The 12,686-nt window shown below is 35.8% G+C and overlaps 1 long non-coding RNA gene across 1 annotated transcript; it reads right to left on the bottom strand.

Moving 5' to 3' along the window:
- Positions 1 to 10,902: 10,902 nt before the first annotated feature.
- LOC108452548 (uncharacterized) lies at positions 10,903 to 11,742 on the bottom strand. Its single transcript, XR_001866407.2, has 2 exons — positions 11,572 to 11,742; positions 10,903 to 11,298 (listed from the first exon to the last, which is right to left on the bottom strand). It is a non-coding gene; the product is annotated as an uncharacterized LOC108452548 (long non-coding RNA).
- Positions 11,743 to 12,686: the final 944 nt, after the last annotated feature.

Raw genomic sequence — 12,686 nt, 5'->3', positions numbered from 1 at the left:
GATACCACTCCAATTTCGATAGCTCCGTATCGTATGGCACCAACGGAATTAAAGGAGTTGAAAGCTCGGTTGCAAGAATTGGTGGATAGAGGTTTTGCTCGCCGAGTTTCTCGCCTTAGGGTGCGCCAAGATTGTTCGTGAAAAGAAGGATGGAACCATGCGGTACGTGCATCGACTATCATCGACTTAATAAAGCGACGATAAAGAACAAATATCCGTTACCACGTATCGATGACTTGTTCGATCAATGAAGGAACCTCGGTGTTCTCGAAAATAGATTTGAGATCGGGCTATTATCAATTGCGAATCCGAGATTCGGACGTACCCAAGAGCGCCTTCAAAACGAGATATGGTCACTATGAGTTCCTAGTGATGCCGTTTGGGCTCACTAATGCCCTGCGGTACTTATGGATTTAATGAATCGGATCTTCGGACCATATTTGGATCGATTAGTAGTCGTGTTCATTGATGACATCTTGGTCTATTCAAGAAATGAGACCGAACATCTTTGAACACTGCAGTTAGTCTTTGCAAATTTTACGGGATAAGCAATTATATGCTAAGTTCAGCAAGTGTGAGTTCGGTTAGAGAGGTTAGCTTTTGGGTCATGTGGTATCTGATCGGGTATTCGAGTCGACCGAATAAAATTTCAGCCATACTTAATTGGAAGCCTCAGAAATATTCTTGAGGTTCGACTTTTTGGGGCTTTAGGTTATTACCGACGATTTGTAAAGGTTTCTCAATGATAGCCACGCCGATGACGGCTACTCCAAAAGGATGTTAAGTTCGAATGGACGGAGAAATGTCAAAAAGTTTCGATCAACTGAAAACTTATTTGTTGGAGCCCCAATTCTAGTGCAACCCGAGTCGGAAAAGAGTTTGTCATCTATAGCGACGCCTCCCTACTTGGGTTAGGTTGTGTATTGATGCAAGAAGGTCGAGTTGTGGCCTATCGTCGAGGCAATTAAAGCCACACGAGAAAAATTATCCGACCCATGATCTCGAATTGGCCGCCATCGTATTTGCCTTAAAGATTTGGCGACATTACTTATTTGGTGAAAGGTGCCATGTGTATTCGGATCACAAAAGTCTCAAATATTTGATGACCCAAAGAGACTTAAATCTGCGACAAAGACGTTGGCTCGAGCTGTTAAAGGATTATGAGCTGGTCATTGACTATCACCGGGAAAGGCGAATGTGGTTGGGGATGCCTTGAGTCGTAAATCATTATTCGCTTCGAGCGATGAGCGTGCACTTATGCATTCGATCGATAGTGTGTTAGTAGCTGAATTGAAAGCCAAACCACTATTGATACATCAAATTCAAGAAGCTCGAAAGTCGACGACGAGTTGGGCGCAAAAGCGAGTGAGTGTGTTCGAACAAGGACTCGAATTTCAAATCGCGATGACGATTGTTTGAGGTTCAAAAGTCGTCTGTGTGTTCCAAAGAATTGAACTCATTTTGATAATTCTGAATGAAGCCTATTGTAGCCGAATGGCAATCCACCCGGGGAGTACAAAGATGTACAATGATTTGAAACGTCGGTTTTGGTGGCATGGTATGAAGCGAGACATCTCCGACTTTGTTTGAGATGTTTAATATGTCAACAAGTGAAAGCGGAACATCGGTGCCTTGAGATTACTTCACCAATCACGATACCCGAGTGGAAATGGGATCGAGTCACAATGGACTTTGTATCCGGACCGCCATTGTCGCAAGTAAGAAGGATGCGGTTTGGGTCGTGGTAGATAGATTGACTAAGTCGGCCCACTTTGTCCCGTCGCACGGATTTTCAATGGACAAATTAGCGAATTGTGCGTTTCTCGATTGTGAGATTACACGGGTGCCTATTTCCATCATGTCGGATAGAGATCCGAGATTTACCTCGCGATTTTGGAAAAAGTTGCAAGAAGCTTTGGGTACCAATTTGCATTTCAACACCGCCTTTCACCCCCAAACCGATGGTCAATCCGGCGGATAATTGAGATACTTGAGGATATGTTAAGATGTTGCGTCCTCGAGTTTAGTGGTTCATGGGAGCGGTATTTGCCGTTGATTGAATTTGCTTACAACAACAACTTTCAATCAAGTATTAAGATGGCACCCTACGAGGCCTTGTGCGGTCGTAAATGCCGTACACCATTGTTTTGGTGAGCTCGGTGAAAGCAAGATTTTCGGGTGGATTTGATTAGAGATCTGAGCAGAAAGTGAAAGTAATCCGTGAAAGTCGAAGATAGCCTCCGATCGTCGAAGTAAATGACGCGGATCTGAAGCGTAAGGATATCGAGTATCGGTGGGTGATAAAGTGTTTCTCAAGGTATCGCCTTGGAAAAAGATACTCGATTCTACCGTAAGGGCAAGTGAGCCCGAGGTTCATTGGGCCATATGAGATATCCGGCGAGTCGGTCCGGTGGCATATCGTTTGATTTTGCCCCGAACTCAAAAGGTTCACGATGTCTTTCATGTTTCGATGCTTTGACGCTATAGATCCGATCCATCGCACGTGATTAGTCCATCGAAATTGAAATTCAAGCTAATATGAGTTATGAGGAAGAACCGATCCGTATCCTATCACGGAAGTGAAAGAATTGCGAAACAAGCGGGTTACGCTAGTGAAAGTGTTATGGCTCAAGCACGGGATAGAAGAAGCTACTTGGGAGACCGAGAACTCTATGAAAGAGCGATATCCAAACCTATTTACGGTAAGATTTTCGGGACGAAAATTTCTTAAGTGGGGAGAGTTGTGGCGTCCCTAATTTGACCCTAGTCGGGAAGTGGTGTCGGGACCGTTAAACCGAGTCTTATAAGTAATTAGAAGTTATATTCTATGTTTATGATGTTAGCAAATGCATGTGTGAAAGTTGCATGCATTAATTTGATCATTTCCATGTGAATTTATTTAGATGGACTTATATGAAACATTGTTGAAAGGTGATAGGCCAATCTTCAAAGGTCTAATAGTACATGCATGCAAAAGTATGGTTTTGCATGTCAATTTACCCAAAGAGAGGAAGTGGCGGCCATGGTGATGAATATGGGCAAAAGAAAACATGTCTTAAACATGTTTTGCTAGTGGTGGATGTTAGAAATAATAAAATAAGAGTATGGAAAAAAAAAATTAATGTTAGTAGGATGAGAAACAAAAAAAAAAGTGTTCATCTTTCTCCATAGCCCTTGGCCGAATATCCTAAAGAAAGAAAAGAAAAAAATTTGTTCATCTATTTTCACTTCTTGGCGAAAATACTAAGGAAAAAGGGGGAGGATTTTTGCTTCATGCTTGGGTTGGAAGAGATCTAGAAGGAGATTTGGCTAAGTTTGCATCAAGATTAAGGTATGTATGAGGTTGTGTTAGGAGTTTCATGCATGTTTTGGTTGCTAACTTGATGTGCATGTTAGCCATGGCTCAAATCTTTGTTATGCCATGGAAATGGTATTTGGCCAAAGTTGTTATGGTGATAAAGCCATTGCATGCTAAGTGTAAAGCTTGATGATGATGCATGCAATGATGGATTGTCTACTCTTGAGTAAGATTTTGAGTTTTCTTTTTGTTTAATCATGATTGAAGTTGAAAAGGAGCATGATTGTCATATTCGGCCATGATGCATTCATAAGCATGGTTCATGCTTCTTGCATGTTAGTTAAAATTTGTGTTTTGGATGGCTATGGACACCTTGAAATTCGCCATGCTCATATATGTATATATATGTTTGCACATGATGTTTGGTTATGAACTAAGTGATGAATATGTTTGTTTAAAGAAGAAGATGTTGAAGAATGAATGTGAAATTGCAAGCACATTGGCCTAGCACACATATGAGTGCTTGATGCTATATTATAAGTTTTGAGCAACAATATGCAAAGCATTAACTAGTAAAATGCATGCTGTTTTTGTGAGGTATTAAGTGCATAATTGGCCTCAACATGTACATGAATATTCGGCCTTGGGTAGCCTATTGAAGGCCTTAGCTTTTCCTTGATGCTCGAATAAATTGTATTGAATTGCTTGATGTAGTATAAAATGTGCATGACCATTGTGTATTCAAGCTAAAGAGTGGCCATATGACCATTTAAACTCCTTGTCATACTCAGCCATAAGCTAGCACAATGAGGTTTTAATAGATTGAATTTGTTTGAATTAGCTCAAGAGCTAAGAGGGCCACAATTGGACAAGGGGAAGGAAAAAGTGATCGAATAGCCGTAAAAGCCGTTCGACAACATCCGAGGTAAGTCCTCAAGAAGTGACCTTAGTTGAATTATGTGGAATGAAATATGGATGTATTGATTATTGATTTATGTGTGTATGAGTATTGAATTCTACCGGGCTAAGTCCCAAGGCGATTATGCTAATGATTATAATTGTGTTTGAGCCTTAGTAACGAAAATGAAATATGTATGTCCAATGATTATTGATGTATGTGTGCATGAGAAATTGAATGATATCCGGGCTAAGCCGAAGACAATTATGCTGGAAATTATATCCGGGTTAAGACCGAAGGCAATTGTGCTAGCGGCTATATCCGGGCTAAGACCGAAGGCATTCGTATGAAGTCATTCTATCGGGCTAAGACCGAAGGCATTTGTGCACATGCTTATATCCGGTTATATTCGAAGAATCTTGGGCTGGAGGTGAGTGTTGGTTGCTGTAATAAATTCAATTAGTACACTCGAGAAGCCCAAAGAATAAGGTGCGTTTATATGTGCATTGGAAAGTCGACATGTTTGAGCAACATTCGCTCAATCGACTAATGAATTTCAGTTATTGAATTGATTGATACTTTGTGAAAGTATAAAATGATGAAGTGTGAAGTAAGAATGTGTATTAATGAAATGATGCATTTGGCTATGTGAATGTATTGCTGTAATTAGAGTTGATTATATTCCTTGAGACTTACTAAGCATAAAAATGCTTACCCCGTTACTTTGGCTCTCTGTTTTATAGATTTCGCTCGATAGCAATCGGATTCGGGATCAATAAAGTCGAAGTCATCCACACTATCAACACCTCTATTTTGGTATAAATTTTGTTTGAACTTTGAAATGGCATGTATAGGACTACCCCTTGTTGGTTTAAAAATGTGGTGATGTATATGTATACGGCCATGCGAAAATGGCTCGTAAAAGGAAGCATGAACTTGGACTATTTTTGGTTTGTATGTATATATATGGTGTCATGATGTGATTATGGATTGGAAATGGGAGTGTTGGTCACATGATCAGCCATTGGTATGGTTAAAATGATCATATATGAACCTATGTATGGCAAGACTAGTTGGTTCATGGAGACTACAAAATAGGTAAGACCTACCCTAAAAACAGATGCTGCCAGCTGCAGTGACGTGAATGTGAAAAATCACCAAAATTTGTAGGAATGGTATTAAATAGTGAATAAGCTATGTAAATGAACCTTGATGAGTCTATTTTCATATGGAAGAAACGAAATGGTCATAGGAGTTACATGTTAAGAGATATTAAAGCTATTGTGAGACAGGGCCAGAACGGTTTCTGGGTCCCCTGTCGCAACTTTAAAAATTTACTATAAATTATCCAGAAAGAATTAGGAGTCGTGCCTTATATGTACAGATTCCATTTTGAGTCTAGTTTGATTAGAAACAAACGGTACCAGTATTAAAGCCCTGTACAGAGAGATATTCAAGTTATAACGCGCGAAGGTCAGAGCAGTCGATCCCTGTAACATGGGTGACTTTAACTAATAAACTGTACCAATTGGCCCAACCAAAAATTCTAGAAATAAATCCATGGATGGATATATGAGTCTAAATTCAGGGAAAATTTACGAAACCATTTTCCGAATTTTGAAACTAGAGATATGATTTTTAAGGCGACGGTGACGCAGCTTTCCAGCCTGACTGGAAATGTCAAATTGGTGGCAAAACATGTGAACTTGGCTTGTTAACCCCTCGTGTCCGACACCGGCGATGGTCTCGGGTTTGGGGTGTTACAGTAAATCTCGTTCGAAATTAATTTTACGAACCAAGTTTAACTAGTAACATCAAATTCACACAGCATGGCAAGCCTTAATATTTATTCCGTACTAGTGGTTTTATTTTTAACTTGTGGGGTAGTAATGGCTACGAAGGAGAACGACCAGATTATTAAGGAAAATAATTGTGAAACTAAAATGGGTTTGCCCTGTGTTCTAGAAGCTTTCACGAGTATTTTCAATACAGGGAGTATTTCTAACAAGTGTTGCGGCGAACTTGTTGTGTTGGGAAAAGTTTTCCACTCAGCATTAGGAAAGAGGACTCTTGAAAATCCTCTATTCAAAGACCAAAACCCAGTGACAATTATAGCTAAGAGCATTCAGAAATGGAATAATTGCCTTGCATTGATCGATTCACCATCTCCGTCTGCTTAAGGATATAGGATTGCTAAAGCGAAAAAAGGGTTACCAGACGTAGAAGGGCAAAAATTGTTCTTTTGTCTTTAGTTTTGATATTGTTCTGAAAGCTTCATTAAAATGTGTCATTAAATTTAAAGCCTACTTAAATTATATTTAGTTGTACGGAAATTAAATTGTTCTATAGAAGCCATTACTTAATACACAATGATTCTATACATGCCATTATTTTTAATTTTATAGCACCGGAACACGATAAGCATCTCAAATCGAGCACTACATATTGTTTCACATTGTTTAAATTGACACAAATATCATTATTATAAACATTAAGTTCATGTCAATAATGTGGAGTTGGAATGTTCTAGCGTGGTGTGAAATTGAAACAACATCGATTCCTTGAAAGTCTTTATACAATTTAAATTCACATTGCCTTTGATGGAAAAATGCCTTGACTTCTCGAAGTTTTGAAAAGACACATATCATGCCACGAAATATCCTCGAAAGGACGTGCACTGTAATTTGTAATAGGTTCTTGCTTATGGACTCATTTGTTTCATTTTCCATTTTCTCTCCTTCGATACTAATCTAATAGTTATGGCCACTTTCGTTTCCGTAGAGGAGAGGCAATCTCAAAATCCACGTCGAAAATGATGTAACGTTTCAAAGTCTTAACTTGATTTCCTTATTCTTCTTCCTTTAATTTACTTGTTTTTATCCAGATCGAGAATGAAACTCCAAAAATGTCAACGACGTACGCCCTACATTTTCCCTACTAAAAAAGGATCAATTTATATAAAAACTAAATCCATTTCATTATTTGGAAAATACCTACGAGAGTTATAAAATTGAAACGTCATTTGTTGTTTCCAATTTCACTCTCTAATAGAATTTTTTATTTTCCAAGCTCCGCTACTTATTCCCCTAAAAGCATTCATTCATATTTCAGTAAAATTGGGCCAGAACACTTACACTTAAAAATTTAACGTGGAACGAAGAAGACGATAGCCGAATTGGAGTCCCACGATAAAGACATAATTCGACTTAATATCAGAATGTGAAATATTGTTGATGAATTAATTTTGAATGTCAATCATTTAGTTGCCATTTTACATTTTACAAATATGATAAGTGTGATAAATTTTTTTTAACAACAACAAGGTTATAAGATTTTATGCTTTGCATAATTATTTCTACATTGTGGCACCTACATATCACTGTTAGGGGAATCTGGTATAGCTCATTCAATTTTGAGATGCACATGAATTTTTAACCATCAACATAAGATGTCCATACACAACTTCAAAAAATTAGAAAAATAGGATGGCACACATAACGAATATGTGTGCCTGTCATGCACGTGTACTATATCCCATATTGCTTTTTCCATATGTTTTTTCTCCATATTACAATCTAGGTGTTTGTTTGGAGTGGACGTAATACTTCAATCCTAGTTTCAACGCAGAAAAACACATGTACGACATAATCATCTTTATTGAACCTTAATTAAGTGATTCGTTTAAGGCCATTTAAGAATTATAAAGGGAAGTGTAAATGTGTGTCTTTCAATTAATATTAAGATTTGTAGTAATAAAAATTAATGCTAATTTAACTAAAATATTGAATGTTAGAATTAAATTGAAATATTGAATGTTTTCTTTTATTCTAACGTATTGTAGTCTAATGTGGTTATAACACTTCCTATAAATGCCAATTTTTTCCCCTGCAAATCTCGGTCAAAATTAATTTTATGAACCAAGTTTAACTAGTAACATCAGATTCGCACAGCATGGCAAGCCTTCTTGTTTATTCTGTACTGGTGGTTTTATTTTTAACATGTGGAGTAGTAATGGCTACGAAGTAGAACGACCACATTATTAAGGAGAACTAAAATGGGTTTGCCCTATGTTCTAGAAGCTTTCACGAATATTTTCAATACAGGGAGTATTTCTAACAAGTGTTGCGGTGAACTTGTTGTGTTGGGAAAAGTTTTCCACTCAGCATTAGTAAAGAGGACTCTTGAAAATCCTGTATTCAAAGACCTGAACCCAGCGACAATTATAGCTAAGAGCATTCAGACATGGAATAATTTCCTTGCATTTATCGATTCACCATCTCCGTCTGCTTAAGGATATAGGATTGCTAAAGCTAGAAAACGGTTACCAGACGTAAAGGGCCAAAATTGTTCTTTTGTCTTTATTTTTGATATTTTTTCGAAAGCTTCATTAAAATGTGTCATTAAATTTAAAGCCTAGTTATATTATATTTAGTTGTACGGAAATTAAATGGTTCTATAGTAGCCATTACTTAATACACAATGATTCTATACATGCCATTATTTTTAATTTTATAGCACCGGAACACGATAATCATCTCAAATCGAGCACTACATATTGTTTCACATTGTTTAAATTGACACAAATATCATTATTATAAACATTAAGTTCATGTCAATAATGTGGAACTGGAATGTTCTAACGTGGTGTGAAATTGAAACAACCTCGATTCCTTGAAAGCCTTTGTACAATTTAAATTCACATTGCCTTTGATGGAAAAACGCCTTGACTTCTCGAAGTTCTGAAAAGACACATATCGTGCCATGAAATATCCTCCAAACGACGTGCACTGTAAGTTGTAATAGTTCCTTGCCTATGGACTCATTTGATTCATTTTCCATTTTCGCTCCTTCGATACTAATCTAATAGTTATGACCACTTTTGTTTCCGTAGAGGAGAGGCAATCTCGTAATCCACGTCAAAAATTATGTAACGATTCAAAGTCTTAACTTGATTTCCTTATTCTTCTTCCTTTAAATTATCAATATCGAGAATGAAACTTCAAATATGTCAGTGACGTACGCCCCACATTTTCCCTATTAAAAAAGGATTAATTTATATAAAAACTAAATCCTATTCATTATTTGGGAAATGCCTACGAGAGTTATAAAAATGAAACGTCATTTGTTGTTTCCAATTTCACTCTCTAATAGAATTTTTCATTTTCCACGCTTTGTTACTTATTCCACTAAAAGATTTCATTCATATTTCACTAAAATTGGGCCAGAACGCTTACACCTAGAAATTTAACTTAGAACGAAGAAGACAATAACCAAATTGGAGTCCCACGATAAAGACATACATCGACTTAATATCAGAACGTGAAATATTGTTGATGAATTAATTTTGATTGTCAATCATCTAGTTGCCATTTTACATTTTACATTTTACAAATATGATAAGTGTGATAAAAACTTTTTAACAACAACAAGGTTATAAGATTTTACGCTTTGCATAATTATTTCTACATTGTGGCACAAACATATCACTGTTAGGGGAATATGGTATAGCTCATTCAATTTTGAGATGCACGTGAATATTTAACCATCAACATAACATGTGCATACACAACTTCAAAAAATTAGAAAAATAGGATGGCACGCATAACGAATATGTGTGCCTGTCATGCACGTGTACTATATCCCATATTGCTTTTTCCATATGTTATTTTCTCCATATTACCGTCCAGGCGTTTGTTTGGTGTGGACGTAATAGTTCAATCCTAGTTTCAACGCAGAAACACGTGTACGATATAATCATCTTTCGTGAACCTTATTTAAGTGATCCGTTTAAGGCCATTTAAGAATTATAAAGGGAAGTGTAAATGTGTGTCTTTCAATTAATATTAAGATTTGTAGTAATAAAAATTAATGCTAATTAAACTAAAATATTGAATGTTAGAATTAAATTGAAATATTGAATATTTTCTTTTATTCTAACGTATTGTAGTCTAATGTGGTTATAACACTTCCTATAAATGCCAATTTTTTCCCCTGCAAATCTCGGTCAAAATTAATTTTATGAACCAAGTTTAACTAGTAACATCAGATTCGAACAGCATGGCAAGCCTTAATGTTTATTCCGTACTAGTGGTTTTATTTTTAACATGTGGAGTAGTAATGGCTACGAAGTAGAACGACCACATTATTAAGGAGAACTAAAATGGGTTTGCCCTATGTTCTAGAAGCTTTCACGAATATTTTCAATACAGGGAGTATTTCTAACAAGTGTTGCGGTGAACTTGTTGTGTTGGGAAAAGTTTGCCACTCAGCATTACTAAAGAGGACTCTTGAAAATCCTGTATTCAAAGACCTAAACCCAGGGACAATTATAGCTAAGAGCATTTAGACATGGAATAATTTCCTTGCATTTATCGATTCACCATCTCCGTCTGCTTAAGGATATAGGATTGCTAAAGTTAGAAAACGGTTACCAAACGTAAAGGGCCAAAATTGTTCTTTTGTCTTTAGTTTTGATATTGTTTCGAAAGCTTCATTAAAACGTGTCATTAAATTTAAAGCCTAGTTATATTATATTTAGTTGTACGGAAATTAAATGGTTCTATAGAAGCCATTACTTAATACACAATGATTCTATACATGCCATTATTTTTAATTTTATAGCACCGGAACTCGATAACAATCTCAAATCGAGCACTACATATTGTTTCACATTGTTTATGTAATAACCCAAATTTACCCGGGCCCATAAATTAATAAATAAATAAATAAATATAAAATAAAAAACAATCCATCAATAAGTCCATTTACAAAAGTCCAAAGTTCGGTATCTTTGAAGCCCAAAATCCCTACACCCGGTTACAACCCAGTAAGCCTACCACTACCCAGCACCCGTTACACCTCAAACCTAAAACTCAATGGCCCAAACAAGACCCAACCAAAACAAGGCCCAATGCCTAAACAGAATCTGGAAACCCTAGGGTTTCCAGAAGCTTCGCGCCGTAAGCACCCCATCAGTCACGCCGTTTCACCTTGCGTCGTTTCGACTACCCTTCATCGGTGCCGTGATTCTAGGCCCCGTATCTCGTTGTAATTGAGACGCAAATTGACGCCGTGATCAGTGCCCCTTCTTCTCCTCAATCATCTGCAAAAATGGAAAGAAAGGACAGAAGCAAAACAGTATATGGCAAGGAAATATGTAAATATATGAAAAACAGTGGCTATAAAGCCGAATACTATCATTGTAATGAGGGGGATTTTTTTTGGACAGGGAATAAAAGATATACACTTATATTCACAGAAAAAAAAAGTTGAAGCAGTTTTCTTTAAAAGGTAATTTTATATTCTGTTATTTCATTCATCAACGAGTATAGTTTTTTAAAAAAAACTGTTGATCATAAGAAGGGAAAAAGATTACCCGTATTTCGCTTGAAAAGACGGAGGGTTTTTAACCCTCCGACCACCGCGTGTGGTGGCGCGTATGACGCGTGAGCATGAGCTGCCCTGTGGCCGAAGGCCGTGACCGAAACCCCTCTCTTCCCCCCTTGCAGAGAATTTCAAACCCTTTTTTTTTATATCCCGGTGTAAAATGAATTTTAGACTTAAGTTTTAACTTATATAACCTTTCAAAAACGGTGACGTTTTGCTTAATTCAATAAGCGCTAAAATGGCACCGTATTAGGAAGAGGATCCGCGCGTAGACCCAATGACCCAGGAAGGATCCGCGTGTTTTTTAAGATTAGGTTAATTATTCAATTGGTCCTCCCACATTTTTTCAAGTTCATTTTATTTATTTTTAATTTAGCCCTAGTATTTTAATTTTATTTAAATTTGGTCCTCACAGTGGCTTTAAAACTGAGTTGGTGGAAGTGATGTCATTTTAGGATTAGGGTTAATTGCTCAGGGAGTCCTCTAAATTTAACGCGCATTTCAATCAAGCCCAGAACTTTCATCTATTTTGCAATTAACCCCAAATTCTTTAATTTAATTCAATTTTAATCCTTTTTTTAATTTATTTTAAATACTTTTTATATTATTTATTTTTATATATATTATCCATTATATTATATTATTGTATATTTTATCTATAAATTATATTTTATTATAAATTTTATTATATATTTCCTTATATTATTTTTATGTATCATCATTTATTGAATTTGTAAATTGTAAACTTTTAAAAAAATTATTAATAGATAATATTATCTTTATTTATATAATAATATTCATATTTCATTTATATATATTTATTACACATTCTATTTTCTTATATATTTTTACTATGCATGTGTATTATTTATTCTACTATATTTTTATATACAAAATTACTCATATCATATTTATTATTTTATACTTCATCTATAATACAGTTTATATTATTATATATTACGTTTACAAATTTTATTGCATGTTATATTTTACCATATATTATTCCATATATTACATTTATTTTATTATAAAATATACATTATTTTATTATTAATTAATTATGTACATTTTAGAATTATTTTTAAAAACTAAGTGTAATTGCAA

The sequence above is a fragment of the Gossypium arboreum genome, chromosome 5 (genome assembly GCF_025698485.1).
Source record: "Gossypium arboreum isolate Shixiya-1 chromosome 5, ASM2569848v2, whole genome shotgun sequence".
Taxonomy (NCBI): Eukaryota; Viridiplantae; Streptophyta; class Magnoliopsida; order Malvales; family Malvaceae; genus Gossypium; species Gossypium arboreum.
Note: the sequence above shows the minus strand (reverse complement) of the source record. Positions and strands in the feature narration are given on the sequence as shown.